This window comes from Pinus tabuliformis, chromosome 8 (assembly GCF_031772625.1).
Source record: "Pinus tabuliformis cultivar Carrire ecotype Pingquan chromosome 8, CPIR1, whole genome shotgun sequence".
Taxonomy (NCBI): domain Eukaryota; kingdom Viridiplantae; phylum Streptophyta; class Pinopsida; order Pinales; family Pinaceae; genus Pinus; species Pinus tabuliformis.
This window is the reverse complement of record NC_142294.1, coordinates 255,388,217-255,400,987: the sequence shown is the minus strand read 5'-3', so window position 1 is coordinate 255,400,987 and position 12,771 is coordinate 255,388,217.

Below are 12,771 nucleotides of genomic sequence, written 5' to 3'. Positions count from 1 at the left end.
AAAGAGGAAAGTTACTGCCAAGACAAAACGTTGTCCCATAACCATTTCTTGGCAGCCTACTTACGTTGATCTTAATGTATTACCTTTGTGCTCTTATGACATACTAATTGGGATGGACTAATTGGAAAAATGTTGGTCTCTAGTAGATTGTAAACAAAAAACTGTAAGTTTTGTCTCAGATTCACGTCAACGTAAGGAATTACAAGGAATAAAAACTAGCACCATGCTCTGCCCTATTACTGTTAGTAAATTGGGAAAATGCATTAGAAAAGGGTGTCAAATTTATGCAGTGCAGGTGGGGTTTACAAATTCTAAAAATAAAATGACCTCGCTAGAAAATATTCTTGTAATTCAAGATTTTATGGATGTCTTTCCCAAAAATATTCCTTGTTTGCCAACGAAGCGAGATATTGACTTGACCATTGTGCTAATCCTAGGTGCATCCCCTATATCTAGAGCTCCTTATCATATGAGCATTCCTGAATTGACAGAGCTCAAAATGCAGCTATAGGAACTTCTAGATACAAAATATATTCGCCCTAGTGTGTCTCTTTAGGGAGCTCCCATATTATTTGTATGGAAAAAGGATGGGACCCCCAGATTATGCATCAATTATTGACAATTGAACAAGCTAACCATTGAAAACAAGTATCTTTTACCACGTATTGATGACCTATTTGATCAGGTACAAGGAGCTAGAGTATTCTCGAAAATTGATTTAAGATCAGGTTACAACCAGATAAGAATAAAAGATGAAGACATTTACAAAATGGCCTTCTGTACTCGTTATGGTCATTACGAGTTTGTGGTATTGTCATTTGGTCTCACAAACGCTCCAGCCACCTTCATGAGTCTAATGCATGGGATTTTCCAGACTTACCTGGATAAGTTTGTGTTGATTTTTATAGATGATATCTTAATATATTCAAAAAACTAGGAGGGGCACAAAGAACACTTGAGAATAATGTTGCAAACGTTAAGGAAAACCAATTATATGCCAAGTTCAGCAAATGTGACTTCTTCAAAGTTCCAATTCAGTATTTGGGTAATGTTATATCCACAAAAGGCATTGCAGTAGACCTAGAAAAGATCAAAATGATCATGGAATGGACAACCCATAAGAATGTTGCTGATATTAGATCATTATTGGGACTAGCCAGATATTATTGAGGATTCAATGAGGGGTTTTCAAAGATCGCTTTTCCAATGACATCTTTGCAGAAAAAGATACGTACATTCCAATTGACAGCAGCCTGTCAGCAAAGCTTCCAAAAATTAAAACATCTGCTTACTACCACTCCAATGCTAAAAGTAGCAGATCCAGAGAAGTCCTTCGTAGTTTACACGGATGCAAGCAAGGAAGGTGTTGGAGGAGTGCTGACACAAGATGGAAAAGTGATTGCTTATGAATCTCGAAAATTGAAGGAATACGAGTAATGATATTCAACTTATGACCTTGAATTGACAGCAGTAGTGCATGCACTTAAAATGTGGAGGCATTACTTGCTGGCGAAGAAATTTTTGCTGCTAACTGATCATAGCAGCCTTACTAATTTCTTCAAACAATCTAGCGTAAATGCCCGACAAGCCTAATGGACAGCTTTCTTAAGTGAATTAGACTTTGAAATGAGACCTTTAAAGGGAAAAGAAAACCGTGTGGTTGACGCACTAAATCAGAAGTTGCATTGTATCTATGAGATCCAAATAAGCCAAGTGTCATCAAATATTCTGGAAATCATCAAGGAGTGTTATCGGGAAATCTAGCGTCCACTCGGAGCTGCTAGTCCCACTAAGACTGGTAGCTATCTAAGAAACAAACAAACTAAAACTACTTTCGCTTTCCTTTATCAGAAGTAGATAAGAGGGGAACAAAGGACACCAAACTCAGTCTTGTGCTTAGTTCCTTGTTTGGTTCCTCTCCCTTCTGATAGATCCTTGCCGCTTTTCCTTCGTCTACACAGCATCACAGAGCACCTATGGAATCAAAGCAGCATAACACTATCGAAGAACAGAGATCTACAATCATAAAGAATATAGGACCAAATATATATTGACCACACAAATGCATATATCATCAAACATACAAGAATGTGGAGGAAAACTTGAATAGCTTTATTAATATCAAGAATAGCAAAGAGGATTACAACCAATTGTTCTGACCCAATATCATCCTCCCAGCATGAAAGCCCTTCTTCTCCTCATGAAAAGCTTAGATCACCCAACACTATGATATTCCACCAAGAAACCAACAACACTTCCTTACAGGATACAAAGTTCCAGCCTCTGGATCTCTGGGATGAGGGATCCATATATAGATGATTGCAGGGGGGTGAGTCAGCTTCTGGGATTTTGGTTAGTGTCCTCTCTCTGATAGTTCTTGATTTCACTTGGAGATTGATGATCTCTTACTCATCCCTGGGTGAATTGAGAGAGGCAAGTGTCATAGGAGAAGTTTCTGGAAGATTCTATGATCATCCACCTTGCAAACTGTCTCTACCATTTGTCCAATCTTTCCCATCGCACCCTACAGAAGGGCTTTCTAGTATGCATCGCACCCTTTTCAGTGGGCAGGTGAGATGCATCGCACCCTCTGCACTGGGTAGTCTGTATGGTCCAGCTTTGACCAGTTCTAAGCAGTTTTCTGTGGAGAACTTCTGGGAGATGATGTAATAAACTAACCTTGTTCTTTTAGGGTGTGAAGCAACACTTTTAGGGACTTAGGAGCCCTTGGTTTATGGACATGTTTGATTGGGGTTGCAGTGCCCAAAAATGTCTATAACAGTTGCCCCCTAAAGCATGAGGTCGTTAATCTTTTGATGTCGGGTGAAATGCTTTATCATGAGGATCCGAAGTTTTTTCGAGCTGGAAGGCGACCTATAATAAGATACAATACAATACATTATCTTCATAATATTTTTCATGATCTAGCTGAGGCGGGCATTCCCATGCTCAGCTTTATAAATTCATTTTCATGTACATAAGACAGACAACCGTCTGTTTAGTATACTGATGATTCTGATAGAGTCATCATCCTTTGATTCAGAATATCATCTATGCAGAAATGATGTACATTTGATGTCTTTATTTTCCTGAATATATCGCAGCCCGGATGGATGAAACTAGATCTGGGGTCTTCAAACTCGTCCAATCTTCACTCGGGGTACAAGTCAATCCATGTGAAAGATATTTTGGAGTCGAACATGGAAAGACATCGCTTGATTACCAGCCAATGATGTAAGCTGTTAACAGGCGTGAGATGAATCACCGATAATGATGATGACCCTCAAGGTACTACAGTACAATTCATGTGGTGTGAAAGAGGGACTTGGCGTCGAACACCACGCAAAATCTTTCTGTCGAAGGCCATTGATGTAAACCTATCACCGGAAGTGAGAAACTTGCCATTGAGGCATGCAAGCTTCAAAGTACTGAAAGGGTTGTTCCTAAGTCGACTTCTTGGATAAGGAGCTGATGTCGACAAGAAGCGACCCGTCGTAGGATGGCCTTAATGAATCCCACATCTGTGACACAGAATGGAGTAAATGATTTTGGAGGTGAAAATGATCTAATGATACAGGGTTTAGGGTGGCAGTCATGAAAGAATGGAGTGTGAATGTATTGCAACGGATGAGACAACAGGTGAATTCTCTGAGCGACTTCTCTTGAACATACCAGTGACACTAACATGGATTGGTAGCGTTAACCCCAAATATGGATGGTGCGAGGGACCAACGGTGATATGACCGATGAATGGAATAACCCAACCTGACTCGGATGTGGAGTGAAAGTGTCATGTTCAAGAGCGACTTGCTACCAATAAATTTTCTTCAAGTTTTCTTCCCAATTTTTCCCCAGCCATTGCTGACCAATACCTCTTTATTTTTGTCAAGCTTGAGGAGGATAACATATGCTTGTTCTATAATTTTCCCTTCGGGCAAACCCGTCGCTATGTTTTAACAAGCCTAGCGACAGTGAAACTCGTTCTTGTCTGTATGGACAAGTTTGTCACTATTCGGTTTTAACGAGTTTAATGACAAAGATAACTCATTCCTTTTCAATTTTAGAGAGTATGAAAGGGACGTAAAGGAAACTCCAATGATCCTTTTTCATCATATAATCCCTTAAGTCCGAAAAAGTATAAAATAATATGAAAGGGATGAATTTTCGGTAATTTTAACGAGCCGAACAAAACAAGCGCTCGATCTTTTTGTGTAATAATCCCTCAGGTCCAAAAAGATTAAAATCTAGAGGAGGGATAGCACTTCTGGTAGCTTTAACGAGCTGGAGAGGCCAATTTCTTAGCAATATTTTCATATTTTACGAGTCAGATGAAAAGAGCTTAAAGGAGACTCGTCTTTCGAGGAACGAGTGATAATTTCAGGTAGCAGCTGATTCCAGGTAAGGTTTGGAATTTTCCAATCATGACAGTGTCACAAGGATGGCTAATAGGATCACTCTTCGCAGCTGTTCCTCAAAAGGGGTAAACAATCAAATGGAGGTGAATGATCGGCTAAAACAGAGTGGAGGTGATGGTAAGAACACGACCAGGGCTCAAAAAGCTGATGATAATGCATTCACAATGGTTATTTACCGGGGATTGGTTCATTTTTTAATGAGCTTAAACTCTGGGGGAACGTTTGCTCATTGCTAAGGTTTAATTTTTAACGAGCTTGAACTTCGCATAAAAACTGCTCATGCCAGTCGTATAATAAGGATGTCTCATCGATAGGTTCAATTTTTAGGGAGCTTGCACCATTCAAAAATTTGCTCCGGATCCTTTCATTATGCAAGCTAGGAACGACCAATCTTATGAGTTTAAAGGGTTGAGAAACTACAAACAAAGAAAATAAATGGTCACTCTTTGCTTTCAGGAAAAAAGGTTTGCATGCCCCTAGGCATAATGAAGTAGAGTTTCCAGGTTACCATATGAAAGCTTTCCATCCGCGTTGCAGACAAAATGCTTCCTTGGCGATGTCTACCGAAATAAACAAAGGTGAGTGGCGCAGTCGCCTCCACTCACATAACTTTGACGAGGGAATCTCATTCTAGTCTAATCCCATTTTTCTAAACGGATGGGTGTGTCAAACTAGTCATATATCCTCCGTGTAAACCTACCCTATACTCAAAGTTTTCCTACCGAAACAGACTAGGATGCATGCCCCCTGGGTTTCAGTCATGTCCTCCCGAATCACTCGCGCTCTTCAGGTGGACGGACTGGAGATTGATGAGACATTCCTTGCGTGAAAAGACCATTTAGGGATGGCATTTGACTATTAGCTATGTGTGAGCCGGGGAATGAAAGCTGGTCTATGAGCTTGACCACTCGGCCTTCATGCAGAAAACACATTACTCTAAAGAGTGAGGAGACAATGGCTCCCATGCTATAAATATAGTCGCGCCCAAGGAGTAGATTATAATCTAGAGGTCCTTGGACTACCATTACGTTCATATAAATTGTTTTCCTTCTCAACATTATGGGCACATTGGGAAGGATCCCTAACGGTCGACTGGTTCCTTTGTCGAAGCCTATCAGATTTCTCATTTCAGGCAGAAGCGATGGCTAACCAAGCGCTTCCCAAGAAGTTGAGGAAAGGATACTCACATAAGCCCCTTCATCTATGATGATACTGACCATGATCATTTTCTAAGCTTGTACAATGATTCGGAATGGTACATTAGCCGGTACACGGGGTCTGCCTAGTAGATTCCAATCGAAGGAAACGACTAGGTTGCTTGGAGGTGGGACCGAATAGATGGTCGAATATGACTCTGACGAACTTCCTTCCTGTGGTAAAGGAACGGGTAGATTGCCCCCATGTTCATCGGAGTCTGTGTTTACGAAAAGAATTTGAACGGTGTCATTCTCATTCTCTTCGATGATTGTGTCATCTGAAGATGGACCTTCCGAAGACAAGACCGGGTCGACTGCTGCCTCAACCTTTTGAATTTCATCTGGTATGGATTCAACGGGTTTATCTTCAATGACAGATGCTTCGACCGACCATAATTGCGTGTCGGTCGGATTTCAACTAGTGACGGACTCGACAATAGTTTCTTATATCTAGGAGGAAGCCGTAGTGGTGAAGCCAGACTGTTATCTAAAACTCTTTTAGCTTCATCTAGGAAGGGACAACGGTGGACGACGTGATTGCCTTCACACAGTTTACAAGGAAATTTACATTTCCTTTTCTGTCCAAATGCTTCACTTTCACTAGTTGATGGTGTACTTTCAACATGATCTTCAGAGGTTGATGACACCGGATTGTGCAAATGAGGAGACCAGTCCCTTAAGATCCGAGGGATGCAAGGACAATCTCGATGATAGTGGTCTCCTTTGCAAATGACACATGGAGATTTAGGCTTGGGTAGTGCAGTGTGCAGATTTCCACTAGACGATGCCCGGTTACCCCTTTTTGCCTTTGGCTCCTTCTTCTTCTTGTCTTTCTTCTCCTTCTTAGTTACTTGACTTTTGGCTTTACCAGCTTTATCAAGCGAAGAAGAAGGAGGAGAGGGAGAATCGGACGAAGTAGAAGGCTGGGGGGTAACTTTAGTATCATTCAGTTGTTGACTCGATTGTTCAGGAATCACAGTGTTCTGAATGACAGAGGTCGAGAAGAGCCATATTGACAAGCCAATTGTCAATCCTGGAAGTGACAATGTGGCCATATGAGGTGCACCAACATCTCCCCAAGAGGAGAAAGGACTAGGATTTCCTCCAAGGGGAAATCCTTGGTTGGTGGACTCCATTTTTCTCAACCTAAGACCAATATGGGAAAGGTGATATTATTCTGATTAAAATAAATTTTAGGCGCTTTGACACAACTTGTTTTTTCAATTTTTAAGAGTCGAGAAAAAACAAAAGATGACTCTAGTCGCCTTCGATTTTTAATGAGCCTAAAGTGACAAGTGCTTAGATGGACCTTTTCCTTTAAGGAGTCTGAAAAGGAATGAAAGAGACTACTTTGGAAATCTAGACAGAGGGATTACCAAACCAATCGCAAAACTGCAGAATACTTTTTACGGTACGGCACTCAATCTTCCCGAATGCTGTGTTCAGTGCATTGCGATCGATAGGGCGGTAGACAAGGCTTCCTATGGATAAAGGATATAGCTTATTGTGGTCTCCCACTATATACTTGCCGGTACGTGGGAGCACAAGTCCGTACTGGCACTTGTCGTCTCAAAGAAGAGGAATCACCCAACCAACAGTGAAAGAGACAGTTACCAGGCTTTATGACGTCGGAATACGTCTCTAGCCTAGACTTCTAGATGTTGTGCGTTAGGTTCCAAAGTGTTTTTATGTTCATTGAATTTATTTTACAGTTGATATTTCTTAAGAAATTTTCCTTTCAGGTTCACTGCATGATGTAGATATACAATTCCTAAAATGCTATCTAAGATGATAAACAATCGTTTAATCTTCTTTTTGCAATGAAAATCCTAGCTACTAAAGAAAGAGAGATGATATTCTTTCAACATAGAGCAGAGAGCACACACTAGATGCACTGTCCTAAATCAAACCAACAAGTAGTCTAAATGCAAATGCACATGCATGTATTTGTTTTCAGCTTTCTTAATGTGTGAATGACAAGAAGAATGCTAAGTACAAATCTGAATTATCTTTTCAAAGCGACGGTACTAACAAATTTCTCTTCAAAAAACAAAAGGAAGATAATGATGACACTTTGCTATTTTGAATTGAAAACTGCTTTCGACACTTGAAAAACTACTAATTCAAATCAAATACAAGAGTAACTGTATAATCGACCATCAAGAACAATAGAATTCTTTTCTTTGACTGAAAACGAAACTTGCAACACTTTCAAATCAAAAGACAATAGTTTGATTATGCTACTTTTTTGTAAAAGAGAACTGTAAATAGCGCACAATACATAAAAACATTCACAATTCTTTGTACTATGGAGGTGGAATCATGCAAAAGAAGGGAGTTTCTACAGTGGTATACTAATCACAGACAGCAAAACTCCTGAATAAAGTTGAAGAGAGTGAACACAGAAACCAAAATCTGAGGGCAGAAGAGGTCTTGTCTGATCAGCGCACCTGCAACACAGGGAAAGTGCGATGCAGTGCACCTACTACACACGAGAGGTGCAATGCATCCAAATTCCCAAGAGGAGAAAGTGCGATGGTCCAGGGACGAGACTTCAACTGGGTTCTGGGTCACAGTTTGCAGCTCAGTTCAGGGATTTAGGCTGAGCTAATGATGTTTAGTAAATATAAATCACAGGGGTTGATCTAATGAGGTTACTAGAGCCACCACTAGGGCAATTAAAAAGTTTGCAAATCGATTTTTCAGTTTATAAACAAAACCGAGAGATAGACTGAAGCAGCATTGATCTACTTTGCACTTGCATAGAAAATTCAGTTCGAAGGCTAGCTGGCTTAACTTCAGGCTCCGTCTGTAAGTTTATAAAACAAACAAATATAGACAAGCAAACAATCTATTCGCTCCCCAGTGGAATCGCCATTTTGTTATCAGGAAATCTAGTGTCCACTCGGAGCTACTAGTCCCACTAAGACTGGTAGCTATCTTAGAAACAGACAAACTAAAACTACTTTCGCTTTCCTTTATCAGAAGTAGATAAGAGGGGAACAAAGGACACCAACCTCTGTCTTGCGCTTAGTTCCTTGTTTGGTTCCTCTCCCTTCTGACAGATCCTTGCCGCTTTTCCTACGTCTACACAGCTTCAAAGAGCATATGTGGAATCAAAGCAGCATAATACTATCAAAGAAGAGATATCTACAATCATAAACAATATAGGACCAAATATATATTGACCACACAAATACATATATCATCTAACATACAAGAATGTAGAGGAAAACTTGAATAGATTTATTAATATCAAGAATAGCAAAGAGGATTACAACCAATTGTTCTGACCCAGCGTCATCCTCCTAGCATGAAAGCCCTTCTTCACCTCATGAAAAGCTTAGATCACCCAACACTATGATATTCCACCAAGAAACCAACAACACTTCCTTACAAGATACAAAATTCCAGCCTCTGGATCTCTGGGATGAGGGATCCATATATAGATGATTGCAGGGGGGTGAGTCAGCTTCTGGGATTTTGATTAGTGTCCTCTCTCTGATAGTTCTTGATTCCACTTGGAGATTGATGATCTCTTACTCATCCTTGGGCGAATTGAGAGAGGCAAGTGTCATAGGAGAAGTTTCTGGAAGATTCTATGATCATCCACCTCGCAAACTGTCTCTGCCATTTGTCCACTCTCACCCATCACACCCTACAGAAGGGCTTTCCAGTATGCATCACACCCTTTTCACTGGGCAGGTGAGATGCATCGCACGCTCTGCACTGGGCAGTCTGTATGGTCCAGCTTTGACCATTTCTGAGCAGTTTTCTCTAGAGAACTTCTGGGAGATGATGTAATCAGCTGACCTTGTTCTTTTAGGGTGTGAAGCAACACTTTTAGGGACATGGGATCCCTTGGTTTATGGACATGTTTGATTGGGGTTGCAATGCCCAAAAATGTCTATAACAAGGAGGCAGCTAATAAGGACCTGAAATACACCTTTCTGTGGCAACAAACAAAATAAGCCCTACGAAAAGAGGAAAAATCAGAATTTGGAATAAATTCTGATAATCTTCTCACTTTTAAAAACATAATTTATATCCCAAATCATACCTCGATCAAACTATTGATATTATATGAGTTTCATAAAAATCCTTGTGCTGGTCACCCAGGTTACCGAAAAAATGTTTTCAGCTATTAAGAGAGGGTATTATTGGCCCAGATTGAGAAAATATATTGAAGAATACTTGTGAAAATGTTTGGAGTGTCAACTGGTTAAAACGGAACACCAGCATCTCGCTAGATTGTTACAACCATTACCCATTCCAGAATGGAAATGGGAGACTATATCCTTAGATTTCATTACTGGTTTACCCCGCACAAGGAAGCATCATGATTCTATTATGGTTGTGGTAGAAAATTTGAGAAAAATAGCCCACTTCATACCTATGAAATCCGCTTTCAAAACAGTAGAAATCGCAGAAATATTTATGAAGGAAATATTTCGTTTGCATGGGATACCAAAGGTAGTAATTTTGGATAGAGATGTAAAATTCATGTCCACCTTTTGGAAGACTCTTTTTGCAGGACTAGGTACTCATGTCCAGTTTAGTACTATCTACCATCCTCAAATGAATGGACAGATTGAACGAGTAAATCAGGTATTAGAATACATGCTACACATGTTCGTGATGTAGCAACCACATAAGTGGGAGGACTACCTACATCTGATGGAATTTTCATATAATAACAGACATCATGAATCACTAGGCATGAGCCCTTTCAAGGTGTTGTACGGAAGAAATTGCAGAGTATCCCTAGACTGGAATAACCCAGTAAATAAGCTAGCACTAGGTCCTGACATGCTAGCAGAAATGGAAGAGGTTGTTAAGAAGGTCCAACAAAATCTAAGGGCAACTCAAGATAGACAGAAGATGTATGCGAATAAAAAAAGGACTTACAGGGAATTTCAACTAGGAGACCATGTCTACTTGAGGGTGAAACCTCAGAAAAGTTCCCTGCAGTGGCGGGGTTGTGCCAAATTAGCACCCCGATACTACGGACCATTTCAGATCTTAGAAAGAGTTGGACCGATGGCCTATAAGCTAACGCTACCAAGCCACATTTGGGTCCACAATGTGTTTCATGTATCCTTACTAAAGAAATATTTGTATAACCCTCAGCACATTATTTATTTGGGAAGTATTCAGGTAAAGTGGTTAAGGGGTAAAGACTGGACATACTTATGTATGTAGATACATATACCTTTATGTGTGTTTGTGTGTGTGTGTAATTGGGAATTATTTTATGGTGCAGGTTGACCTGGAAGGAGAGTTCCTGGCCGAACCTCTTTGTATTCTCAATCAACAGGAAACTAACTTGCAGAAGTGAGCCATCAACCAAGCTAAAGTGAAATGGAAGCACTTCAGCCCAGAAGAGGCTACTTAGGAGGAGGAGGAATTCATGCGAAAGGCGTATCTCACATTATTTTTTGAAGAGGAAGAGAACCCTAGGGAGGGTGTTCAACACGGGGCAGGGGGGGGGATGTAACACACCCAAGTCGCATAAAATTCCATGAGGCTTATTATGTTTGTTTTCACAAAAAGTATATTTTAAAATGTTATTTAATTTGATAAGGAATATGAAGTGTTATTGCAAGGAACCAAGAAACGCATGTGAAAATAACCTAAATTATAGGTGGTAATACTTTAAATAAAACTATTCATTCATTTAAAAGAACAATTTCCAAGAAGTGGTTACCCTCTGTCTGAGAGAGGTAATATAGTGAGGGGCATAGAGAAAAAGAGGCTCCTGGAGCTGGGTGGAATAAACCAGTGGGAGAAACTTGCTCAGGACAGTCAACCAAGAGTACAGATTGAAGGCTGGACAATAGTCCTGAGGCCATTAGTACTGACTGTAACTGGATAAATTCTAGCATGGAAAGAAGAAAGTGCTCGGGGGGAGTCTGGACGTGATGGCCAGACTCGTGGCTGGGAGGAGAGACTTTCTGGAAAGTATTATTTTATCATTATTTCTTGAAGGGTAATAGGTAAGTAATATGGAGAGTCTCAGTTTTTTAGTTAGTCTATTTACATGATTTTAGAAATATCATATATTAAATATGTAGTATGCGAGTATATTATGAATGTCAAACTGTAGTTATTATGACTTAAATGACCAATAGATGTATAAATCAAACCCTAGAATACTATTGAGAATGATGAATTTTAGAAGTTATTTCTCGCTTACAGAATAAGTAAACAAATTAAACAAAGAAACAAAAACAGAGGGATCACCTCTGTGCCGAGTTTCTGAGTTTTACCCTAATGCATTGGATAGGAAATATACAGATCTATAAAAATCCTTCTCAACAGATTACGGAAATATATTTCAAATAACTGATTACATGTCAAACCCTGTTCCTTTCAATGAAAGAAATAAATAAAATATATCAATGTAATCATATACCTAATTAACTGTAATATCTCGGAATAACACTTTTCCCATAAAATTCGCAATGAAGATAAATGAAAATGTTCAATATACAATAAGAAATTCAAGGCATTTCCGTTGAAGCGTCACATCTACTTCAGCATATCCATTTACAAAAAAATGAACTCAAAAATACAGTGTAGGTGAAAATAAGATCACAACACCTAGAATTTGATAACACAAAATATAATCTAAATGCACGGAACCCTTGCATCAATACTAAAACACGTGCATTATACATCAAACTAAATGAACGAACAACAACCGCTAGCTAGCATAATTACAACAACCATTATAGTGACCAATCAGAGAAAACTAATAGTTCGAATTTAACTTAACAATACATGAATAATTTCCCAACGGCGTTGTATAGCCTGTGAGGCCATTAAAAGAGAATTTCGAGTCTCAAGAACAGTAACATTTCAATACCCTTATAGTCATTAAACCAAGGTTCATATTCAGTAATTGACAATCAAGCTTTTCACTGAGATAGCTGGACAATAATGTCTAGCTTTCAAAATGTAAATTAAAAACCCTAAAGATTAAAACCCACTAGAAAAACTTGGTATCGACAGGAATACATAGCCTATAAGTTTAGGATGCCAACCTGTACAAGAATTGGGAGTGTATAAGCCCATACAACTTTGGAAATTGTAGACCAAAAGCTTTAGATTTCCATACCAAGGTTTACCCACACAAGAGGGCTGTAAGGTGTTAGTAA